At 43.5% G+C, this 10,759-nt stretch overlaps 1 long non-coding RNA gene across 2 annotated transcripts in view; it reads left to right on the top strand.

Annotated features, from left to right (window-relative positions):
* Window positions 1–10,759, top strand: part of LOC145721574 (uncharacterized) — a 424,011-nt gene that overhangs the window by 72,339 nt on the left and 340,913 nt on the right. For both annotated transcript variants that reach the window (XR_014145330.1, XR_014145331.1), the window contains exon 2: window positions 8,092–8,197. This is a non-coding gene — a long non-coding RNA (uncharacterized LOC145721574). The remainder of the gene's footprint in view (window positions 1–8,091; window positions 8,198–10,759) is intronic.

The following is a 10,759-nucleotide window of genomic DNA, read 5'->3' as shown; positions in this document are numbered from 1 at the left end:
TATTCTTTTCTTCGATCTCCTTTTGAGTTTGTAGGTGTTCAGAATGGTTTGATCCCTATCCAGCTGAATTCCTGAGACCAGACAAAATCCAGGTCTCCTACTCCTCCACCATCTTGCTAGCACCCTCCTATCCTTTTTCTATTCCAGGAGATCACAATACATTTCGTCCTCACGTCTCCTGAGTCTCCTCTGGTCCAGTGACAGTTTCTTGGTCTTTCTTTGTTTTTCTTGACAGTTTTCAAGAGTACTGGTCAGGCGTTCTGTAGACTGTCCCTCAATTTGGGCTTCTCCTGGTTAGACTGGTGTAATAGGCTTTGGGGAAGGATAGACAGAGGGAAGTGCCCTTCTCATGCATCATGTTGGGGGTAGGTGCCATAGACATGACTGGCCACTGGGTAAGTTAACCTGATCATCTACACCTGATTCATAAATACCTGTTTACCATTTTTAGGGCAGGAGTATGGTTGATGGGAATATGTTTTGTCAGCAGGCAGGGGTGTCTTAGGCTGGAGTCAAATAGCACATTCCTGAGGAGGACAAAGCCAGAAGATCTGGGGCAGGAAGGCAAATTTGTTGATGGGAATTAAGGATTATTCTGTTGTGCTCCTGCCCATGATGCAGCCACTGTAGGCAGTCAGAGAACTCGATATGACAGGTGAAATAACTGTGTTCCAACATTGGACAAAGACAGCACATGATGTTGGATGTTTGTAGACATTTTAGGTGTAATATTCAAAAACGGGAAAACCCCAAATGCCTTTCACCATGTGAATGGATAAATGAATAGAAGGGGATTCATATAATGGCATACTCCTCAGTCACGAAAAAGAATAAACTAACAGTATGTGCAAGAACATGGATGAATCCCAGAAAACTCATTCTGAGGGAGAGAAGCTAGACACGGAGGAGCACATACTGTTTGATTCCATTCATATTAAATCCTAGAACAGGGAAACAGCTTTATGGTGACAGAAAGGACTGACCATGATGGGACATGAGGATACTCTTTAGGGTTTCATATTTGATTGGGATGGGGGGGTTATACAACCATATACCCGTGTCTAAACTCATCAGGCTGTACCCTTAAAATGGATACATTTTATTTTACATAAATTATACCTCCATCATATTGATTTAAAAAGTAAAAAAGAAAAATAAATTAAGGACAGAGTCTTGGAAACTGAAGTTTTTATGGAAAGAGGTAGAAGAGAGGTCACAGGGAGAAGCTGAGACCAGGAAGGTGAACCTCTCCAAGGATGTCGAGTCCTCTGTGTAGGTGGCATATGGGGATGGCTCCAGGGGCTTAAAGCCACTCATTCTCCTTCCTGATCCTCCCAGGTTTTCCCCAGGTCCTCTTTCACAGTGCTCAGTATTAAATATATCTGTATGTGTAAATTTACTGTAACTTTCATTTTCTTAATGAGATGGTTAAATACCTTTTTTTCTTTTTTTGCCAACTTAAAAATATCAATTTCTACAGATTGAGATAAGTCAAATGTCTACTTACATTTAATTTATTTAGTTCATATGCCAATTTCAATTTGGGTATAAAATAATACATCATTTTGGGGCACTGGGTGGCTCAGTCTGTTAAGTGGCCGACTCTTCGTTTCGGCTCAGGTCATGATTGTGGGGTCGTGGGATTGAGCCCCACGTTGGGCTCTATGCTCAGTGTGGAGTCTGCTTCAGATTCTCTCTCCTACTCCCTCTCCCTCCAGGTCGTGCTCTCTCTCTCTGTCTCAAATAAATAAATAAAATTTTTAAAAAATAGGTTATTTTAGAGCATAGCTTTTTTCTCATGCTCCCATTTCATGAAATCTGGACTCTTATATGCATAGGGCCATCTGTGTCTCCAACACTCCCTCAGCTACCCAGAAGAGGCATTCGTTTTATTAGTGAGCGCTGCTTTATGCTTGCCACAGTGGGGACCCATTTGTCTCAAGCCTGGCCAGCCCTGGCTGCCACGCGGGGTGACAGGAGTGGTTAGTTAGCCAGTTGGCTGTGCAGCATATTCAGCACAGAGGGGCTACAGACCTGGTAGAAGTGTACCCACTCCTCTAATTTAGGAGCATATCCTAAAAGGATGGCCTCTCCACCTACTACATTTGGCCAGATAGATCACTTTCAGTTTTGATCACCCAGGGGAATTCCACTCACATGGTCTGTGAAGCCCAAAGCTCTCTTGGCAGCTACTCCTAGAATTCGCTTCTGAGTCTATAAAAGCAAGGTCTTTGGGAAGAGCCCAGGGCTCTCTCGTGGCCTGTTATCTTACAGATAGCTAACTAAACTTGACTTTCTAGAAGCCAAACTCAGAAGAGCCTGGGGAGGGAATCTTGTGCCCTTGGGTCAGACCCTTCCTGAATAAGTTATTTGAAGACAGCAGGTAACTAAGGACCAAATAATAAGAAGACATCTCAATATTGATGCAATTCTTTGTTCAAAAAACCTGGTTCTGAGCACTGAAACCAGTTAACCGTACAGATAATTCCAAAGAGTTGTATACATGGGACTAGAAGAGTGAAAATATAATGTAACTATACCTGTAAAGCAAGCCTACACCATGCATATACATTTGTAGATGGTTGGAATTCTGTCACAGTGGCTTAAATCTCTGACAGCAACAGCTATAGTGTTCATTAATTGCTCCCTCCATTTGTAAGTAAGTACAATGCCCTAGACAATTTGTTCTGGTCTGGGGATGTAATAGTCGACAAGGCAGTCTTATAGACCTTTGATGACTTATTTATGAATGTGTTTCACCATCCCAGAACACATCAGAGTATTTTATACTCTCCTGTCTTTGCACCTACTGCCCCCCCCTGCTACGGGTCACTTCTTTTTGATACTTCCTCCTCTGCCTCGCAGGCTCCTACTCATCCTGCAGAAACCTCATTACCCTTTTTGTGCAGGTTTCCCCTAAGCTCTCCTTGTCACTCCTCCCCCGCCCCTGATAGGATTATCTCCTCCCTGCTGTATGCTCTACTCTATCTTCTAAGTGCTTCTCCTCCTCCTCCTCCTGCTTCTTTTTATTATGCTGAATGGCAGTTTTATTTGTGTCTTTCTCCCAATAGACTGGGAGCATCTTTGGGAAGAAAGTGTATTTTTTTCCATTTCTGCATCATAATGCCTAACACATACTAAGCACTCAGAAAATGTTGCGGGATGGCCTTTTAAGCAAGTTCAATGTCTGGTTGCTTACTGTTGAAACCTCTTTTTTAAGAACTGGAGTGTCACCTAGGTGACTGGCATTCCACCTGGTAATTCAACTTCCTGTCCCCACTTGTAAGTCCTCAGAGGACTCTCAGAGCCAATTGTGTTTTGCTACCCCTGACCAAGTTATTGGTCAAACCAATCATCTGTCCACTCCAATTACCTACCCTATGTGCTTTTTATGAGAATCTACTGCTTTGCCACCCCCTTGTGCTCTCAGAGTTGTCTAATCTGTTCCCACCAGAAACCCAGTGGGGCAGACAGGGACTGTCACCCTCAGTCAGAGAAGAGCTCAGGGAAGTTGAGCCATTTGCAAGGTTGTACACTTCGCAAGTAGAAAGTGGGAATTGGAAGTTGGATTTTCTGATTCCACATCTAAACCAGGTTACTTTTCAGAGTGTGAAGGCTCCCTTGTCTACACATCCAGCAGGTATTATTTGTGCTATGTATATTGTATGTGCCATGTATTATAGAGGAGGCTGAGAAGGTGAGGGTTATTTCCTAGAGGAACAAGCAGACACATGTAAAATGCAAAGAGACAATATAGAGTCAACATGGAGAATGCAGGAGAGATGAGAAAGAGAAAAACAGCCCTGGACAGTCAAGTGCTGACTTCACACTCACAGCTGGTCCTTGGTGCTGTCCTGGTGAACACTGGCAGGTGCACAAATGACCAACATCAGACAAGGTCGCCCTGTGGATATAATGGAGCAAGACAAACCCAAAACCATTCTGTAATCATGTGTGAGCACAAAACAAGACCACCGTCAAAACTACAAAAAGTCAGGCATCCTTATTTCCTGGCTTATAGGAGTGACTTCTGCTTCCTTATCAGTTATAACTTCAGCTCTACTTCATTCCTTTTGACCACTAGATAAGATTCATTAGGACCCCCAATCATAGAATTATCATCATCCTCACTTCCTGACACATCCAGTCCAGAGTAAAGCGCAATTGCTCCCTTGTAACCTCTCCCAAATCACACACCATCTCAAATCCTATGACAAGTTCCTGCTAATACTAATAATAACCTCTTACTAAGATGACTCATGGCATCTTCTCCATCATGGGCCATCCCCCTCATTACTGTGGGCCAGTAAAGCCAACCTGGTTTGACGAAGTGTGTTCCTGATGGTCTTTGACTCACAGGCATACAGCAAATGGAAAAAGAAACACCAGATGTGTGGTACAGATAATAGTGATTCAAAGGCTTCCCATGAGACCTCTGGAAGTCTGTCAATTCCAGTTTCCAGCATGGATCTTGTCTCCTTTCTGAAAGAAGCTGAGATCCTCTTACTTCTTCTATTAGTCATGGCATAGAACAGGACTTTTCAACCTTGTTTGCGCATTGGAACCACTTGGGCAGCTTTAAAAACACAGATACCTGGGTTCCAACTCCAGAGATGCTGGTTTAATTGGTGTGGGTTGTGGCCTGGGCATCAGCATTTTTTAAAGCTTGCAAGTGAGGCCAATATACAGACAAATTTGAGAATTACTGGTAAAATATGATTTCTGTGTGTGTGTGTGTGTGCGTGCGTGCGTGTGTGTGTGTGTGAACAACATAAGAGGATGTGAATGTATGCTTGACCATGAATGCTTGTGTGTATGTGATATTTGTGGTCGAGGAGGAATGTGTTTACGTGTGTTATGTAAAATGGGCTCTCTATGTGTGTGGCAAAGTGAGGCAGGCCTGTGTGTGTAAGAGTGTGCACACTGTGCAGCCCTGTGGGAGGTAAGGACATCAGATGGCTGGGGGGCCAATTGCACCTGCAGTTTATCGTGGAGATGGCAGCGAGAAGGTGTCTATGCCAGGCTCGTTGGCAGTTGGGGAGGAGTAGCTGACTGGGGAACTGGGTGGGGAGAGGAGGCCCCCTTAGCAGAGCAGGGCTTGAGCAGCTGGTGGGAGCATCTAAAAACCCAGTGGTGTGGCAGTCACGTATGGACTTGAGGAGGATGCTCTTGTGATTCCTGTCTTGTTTGGGAAAAGATGGAGAGCATGATTCGTCTACCTTTAAAAACTTACCGCCCCAGTTAATTTTGCTTCGAGCAGTGGTTGCCGACTTTTGTGGGCATCAAGGTCGTCAGGAGAGATTGTTAAAACACAGCTTGCTGGGTCCCCTCCCAGAGTGTTTGTGTACATCTTGGGAGAGGCCTGAGAACTTGCATTCTAACAAGTGCCCAGGAGATGCTGCTGCTGGTGGTGGTCTTGGGACCACAAATTGAGAACCACTGGTTCAGAATAGTGGTTCTCAGTTTTCCCAGATGACTGCCTACTGGGCCCACTTGGGAAGTTACCTGTTCCTAGTTCTTATCTTGGACCACTTCAGTCAATCTGTGTGTGTGTGTGTGTGTGTGTGTCCTAAGCAATGGGAATTCTCAAAACTCCCCAGATGATTCTAATATTCAGCCAAAGTTGCAACCCTGCCTGGCAGGTAAGCTTCACGAAGGCGGACATTTTTGTCTGTTTCTCTTTTGTTCACTGGTGTTATCTCTGGTGCCTAAAAATTGCCTGTCACTCAGTAGATGCCCAGTAAAAATTTGTTGAGTGAATGAGTGAATGCTACTTACGAGGTACCGGCCCTCCAAGACTGAGAGTTAACTGTTAATTCAGCATTTATCTGAGCACCTCCTGCAGGGAAGGAAGTATATGAAAGTACAATATTTTTGCCTCTTCACACTGAGGTTCTTGAACTGTTGGCTTGGCTTGGCTTGGCTTGGCTTTACTTTTCTTTCTTTCTTTCTTTTTTTTTTAAAGATTTTATTTATTTATTTATTAGAGAGCGAGTGAGAGAGAAACAGCATGAGAGAGGAGAGGGTCAGAGGGAGAAGCAGGCTCCCCGCTGAGCTGGGAGCCCGATGTGGGACTCGATCCTGGGACTCCAGGATCATGACCTGAGCCGAAGGCAGACGCTTAACCAACTGAGCCACCCAGGTGTCCCTTTTTTTTTTTTTAAAGATTTTATTTATTTATTTGAGACAGAGAGAATGAGATAGAGAGAGAGCATGAGAGGGGGGAGGGTCAGAGGGAGAAGCAGACTCCCTGCCGAGCAGGGAGCCCGATGCGGGACTCGATCCCAGGACTCCAGGATCATGACCTGAGCGGAAGGCAGTCGCTTAACCAACTGAGCCACCCAGGCGCCCTCTTTCTTTCTTTCTTTCTTTCTTTCTTTCTTTCTTTCTTTCTTTCTTTCTTTCTTTCTTTCTTTCTTTCTTGTGGCAGCGAGGAGCCTACAGGGGTTGAATAGCATGGGTCTTCTAGAGCTCTGGAGCTCAGCACCCTCATGTCTCTGTATATGACTAAGATTTTACATTTTTTTCTCATTTAGCTGTCAGGAAAAACCTATCAGTGTTGGAGAGAGGATGGACCAGCCACTGTCAGGGGCTTGGCTCTGTCATCCCCAGCACCCTGGCCCCAGGGACAGGGATACCCTGTTTCCAGTTCAGATTTAGTCCTGAGCAATTGGACCTGATTTGCCTTATCCAGACCACTTTGCTGCCAGGGCCGATGCCACGTACCTGGACATTGAGTTTGAGTTCAGAGCTCTTTTATCATTGTTTATTCTGTTTATTGCTTACCAAAGAAATGTATTGTTAACTAGTTTCTATTAGAAAAAGGGACAAATCTAAGGGGAAGGTATGATTTTATTTCTCTTGCTATGTTGGGTCCTACTTTTTTTTAATAGATTTTATTCATTTATTTGAAAGAGAGAGAGCACGCACGTGTGCACGCGCATGAGTTGGGGGAGGGGCAGAGGGAGAAGGAGAGAATCTCAAGCAAACTCCGAGCTGAGCATGGAGTGCGACATGGGGCTGGATCCCATGACCCCAACATCATGACCCGAGCTGAAATCAAAAGGCAGATACTCAACCGACTGAGCCACCCAGGCACCCCAAGGCCCTACTTTTAATGAAGACCTCTCCTTACTGTATTCACTCAGCAAATGTTTATGAAGTGCCTATTATAATGTGCCAGACTCTGGGAACTAGGGATAGCATGTGAGCAAGACCTGGAATCATGGCTAGGACAACACTGTCCAGTAAGACTGTGCTGATGGAAATCTTTCCTATTTGTGTCAGCCACTTAAAACATGGCTGGTGTGACTGTGAAATAGATGTTTGTTTTGTTTTATTTGAATTAATTTACACCTAACTTTAAATAGCCACATGCTCTTTACCGCGGCTACTGTATTCAACCAGACAGGACTGGTGAGTGAGGATGGCACATCATCTAAATATATGCTGACAGCACCTATTATGTGCTTTGAAGGAGAAACATAAAGTGCTTTGAGAACATCTATCAGAGGCATGGTATGTCATCTGAGGGGAAGAAGAAGGCATTCCCCAAAAAGCAACATTTATGATCCTTTAATTCTGCCTAGAACTTCTCTTCAGTGGAGGCCTCAAAAATATCCCTGTGAGGGGCGCCTGGATGGCTCAGCCGTTAAGCGTCTGCCTTTGGCTCAGGTCATGGTCCCAGGGTCCTGGGATCAAGCCCACATCGGGCTCCCTGCTCCGCGGGAAGCCTGCTTCTCCCTCTCCCACTCCCCCTGCTTGTGTTCCCTCTCTCGCTGTGTCTCTCTCTGTCAAATAAATAAATAAAATCTTTTTTTTTTTTTTTAAATATCCCTGTGAGGACCAGATGCAGTTTCATTGTTACATTTTTTTTTTTAAGAATTATTTATTTATGAGAGAGAGAGTGTGAGAGTACAGGTGGGGGGAGGGGCAGAGGGAGAAGCAGACTCCCCGCTGAGCAGGGACCTGGAGGCGGGGCTCTGTCCTAGGACCCTGAGATCATGACCTGAGCTGAAGGCAGACACTTAACCGACTGAGCCACCCAGGCACCCCTTGTTACATCCTTTTGATTGCCCTTGGTTTCTCTAGGAATCCTCCTTCTTACTCCTTAGCCCCAGAAAAGCATCCCCACGCAAATAAACTCATAAGAGGATCCCTGAGTCTGCCAACTCAAACAGTTCATCACCATATCCAGGTAAGTAAAGATGAAAACTTATCGTGTTAGTGTAAATATTTTCCTGTAGCATTAGAGATTCTTCTTAATCGTAATTTTGATGGCAATCATCATGTTTCCCCCTGTGGTTCTACACTGTCATGTATCTCATCAATTTCCTACCTTTGGCATTTGGGCACTATTTTCTTTTATCCGCATTATAAATAATGCTGTGATGAACATCCTTATGCAGAAATCCATGCTTGCATTTCTGACTATTTTCTTGGGGTAGATTCTTCGAGGAGAGGAGGGTGATGACTGAATCAAAAGTCAGGAGGTTTTTTATTTTAAAGGTTTTTGATACATGTGGCAAAATTGCCTTCTGGGGCGTTTGTACCAATTCATAATTTCTTTAGCAATGAATGAGAATTCTGGTGTATTCTGCTCTTCTCTCTTAAACTCATATCAAACATGTCTGCATGTCGCTACAGAGACTTTATAACCATTATTTGTAGTGGCTGCATGAAACTTGATCGCAGTGATGTGCTATAATCATCCTCTCTCAAAAGAGGTTGCTAATTGATGCCGTTCATGCTGGGCTCTCCCTGGCCCTGCCAAATGGAGTGCCTCCATCAAGTCACAGCTGTCTGGAATCCATCTGGCCCTCCTGGGCTGTTCTGTCAACTTTCCACATCCATGGGCAGCATTTCTTAGGCACATACTTTCCTTTAATGATACTCCAGGAAACGGGTTTCTCGGAATAAAATCCAGCCCACGGAGGCAACATTGGCCTTTGGCTGGGACAAAAGATACCTCAACCAGTGCATTCATTTCTGCCTGAAAAGAAGGAGCACTGGAATGGGAGTCAGAAGATTTAGGATGAGACCTGTTCTATGTGCCAATCAGGACTTTTCTGGATAGAAACAATGGATAGAAACCTAACTCATACTGCATAAGCAAAAAAAGAGAATTTGTTATTTCATATATAGCAGTCTTCCTTATCTTCAGGGGGTATGTTCTAAGATCCTCAGCAGAAGCCTGAAACAACAGATAGTACCGAGCCCTTGTATACTGTGATTTTTCCTGTGCATACACACCTATGATCAAGTTTAATTTATAAATTAGATATAGTAAGAGACTATTACAGTAATTATTAATAATAAAATAGAACAATTATAACACTATATTGTAATAAAAGCTTTATGAATGGCTCTCTCTCTCAAAATATCTTAGTGTCCCGTACCCACTGTTTTTGTTGTCATGATGTGATATGTTAAAATGCCTACAAGGTGAGATGAAGTGAGGTCAATGATGTAGGTCTTTTGACATAGTGTTTAGGCTATTGTTGACCTTCTGATGATACATCAGAAGGAGGATCATCTGCTCTTGGTCCATGGTTGACCATGGGTAACTGGACATGGAAAGTGAAACCACGGATGAGGAGGGTGAACCTGTAAATGAAGATATCAGGGGAATTTAGTTTCAAGTGTGGCTGGATCTAGGATTTCTAATAATGCTGCAGCCTTGATCTTGCTCTCCAATATCTCTATTCTGCATCTCTCTACACTGGTTCAATTCTCAGAAGATTGTCCTTTTATAGTCTATCACCAAACATGCTCCTAAAGACCCTAGTACAAGGGCCAAATTTTATTTGCTGCCTATTTTTCTAAACAGAATTTTATTGAAACACAGCCATACTTATTCATACATGCATGGCCTATTAATGCTTTTACTCTCGAGCCACAGAACTGAGTATCTGAGAAAGAGACTATAGGTAGCCTGTGAAGCGGTTAATATTTGCTATAGGTCCTTCACAGAAAATTTTTGCTGACACCTGCTCTAGGAGAAGGGTATTAATCCTCATTCTCAAAAATGTCTCCATGCTCGATCGATTATTAGCTCCCAGCCACCCTCTCATTCTTAGTTTCATATCATGGTTTCTACCTAACCTCTTGAGTCTTGGGTCTCGTTTTTTGGACCTTCTAAGTGACTCAGATTGTAATCACTCTAAAATATTTTCCTTAAAGGCCGTCTTGACCCTAATGTTAAACCCTGACCCTCAACCCCAATCTAGACTTAAACTTAGCCCTAACCTTAATCCTCAGAGAAGTCTGGGACTTTGAGTTTGATAACCACCATCTTAGAATAACTTAATAAGCCATGCTGTTCAATGGATATTGTGTGTATTTTGCACTGAAAGAGGAGAGATGAGAAGAGTTGTATTTACAATTTAAAAAGAAGTGCTTTGATCATCGGAAAGGCTTAGTGTTGCCAAGGCATGCTCCGGCAAATAATTATTTTAAGCAAGTGACAAACATGTTCCTTTATGTTAACATGAAAATACAATCCCTGACTCATTTTCGGACCATCTGCCTCATTTTCAGAGCCCTCATATTGTGAAGAAGTGCCCGTTAGTGTTTTCAGTGGTATCAGAATGGAATTTTATCCCCTTGAATCCCAGTTGGTGCTGTTAGGATGACCTAGCTTCATTCATGATCCTCTGACATCTTGGGTCAACAAAAGTGTAAATGGAAACTGAGGGAAAGGAAAGAATATATTCAAGAAGACATAGGAAAGAGAACCGGGTGGGAGGATGGGAAGAAA

Source organism: Leptonychotes weddellii, chromosome 5 (genome assembly GCF_054177405.1).
Source record: "Leptonychotes weddellii isolate Sample4059 chromosome 5, ASM5417740v2, whole genome shotgun sequence".
NCBI classification, from domain to species: domain Eukaryota; kingdom Metazoa; phylum Chordata; class Mammalia; order Carnivora; family Phocidae; genus Leptonychotes; species Leptonychotes weddellii.
This window is presented reverse-complemented; position numbering and strand designations above follow the sequence as displayed.